Source organism: Colobus angolensis, unplaced genomic scaffold (genome assembly GCF_000951035.1).
Source record: "Colobus angolensis palliatus isolate OR3802 unplaced genomic scaffold, Cang.pa_1.0 Scaffold148, whole genome shotgun sequence".
NCBI classification, from domain to species: domain Eukaryota; kingdom Metazoa; phylum Chordata; class Mammalia; order Primates; family Cercopithecidae; genus Colobus; species Colobus angolensis.
The window spans coordinates 1,946,632-1,947,383 of record NW_012114577.1 but is presented as its reverse complement, the minus strand read 5'-3'; positions in this window follow the sequence as shown (position 1 = coordinate 1,947,383).

The window sequence follows — 752 nt, the reverse complement described above, 5'->3', positions numbered from 1 at the left end:
CCCCGGAACCCGCGCCGCTCCGCGTGGCAGCCTTGGGGCACGGGACGCGCTCCTCTGCCCCTCTGTTTTGACTCAAACCCTGCTGTTCCTGGTTCAGTACTTTCTCTCTCTCTGTATGTATTTATGTGTCTGTCTCTGTCTTTCTCTAAACTAGCAAAACTACTTGGAAAGAAAGAAACCTGGTTCCACGCTCAGTATGCCTGGTGAATAAATGGCGTTTCGTAGGCAACGCTGAGACACAAAATGTATTAATCTACTACACTGTGGGGATATCTCAGTCAGACCTGGTCCTCAGAGAGCTTACTTTCCCACTGATGATGCAATTACGAAATCAATTATCTCTTCATAGATTTACATTTTAAAACCTTCTCATGTTTTTCCTTACCACCGCACCGCCCCCAACGGCCAAAAGACATTCTCTCCAGACTACCTAATCACCTTTCATAATATTATTTTTCATCGGGGCAAATTTAGGAAAGACAGAAGTATGTGGAAAAGAAAATATCCATTATCCAGCCAAAAGTGACTTTCAATTATAAACGTATTCTCTTCCAGGCTTTTTTCCAATGCAAAATACATTTGTCCCCAAAATCGGAATGAAATTGTACACACTACTTGATGTACTGCTTTTTTATATTAAAATCATATTGTGTAGCAGCAAACTATGAATAGAAGGGAACTTTCTCAACTTGAGAAAGAACGTTTACAAAAGCGTACAGTTAACACCATGCTTAATGGTGAGAAACTAGAAA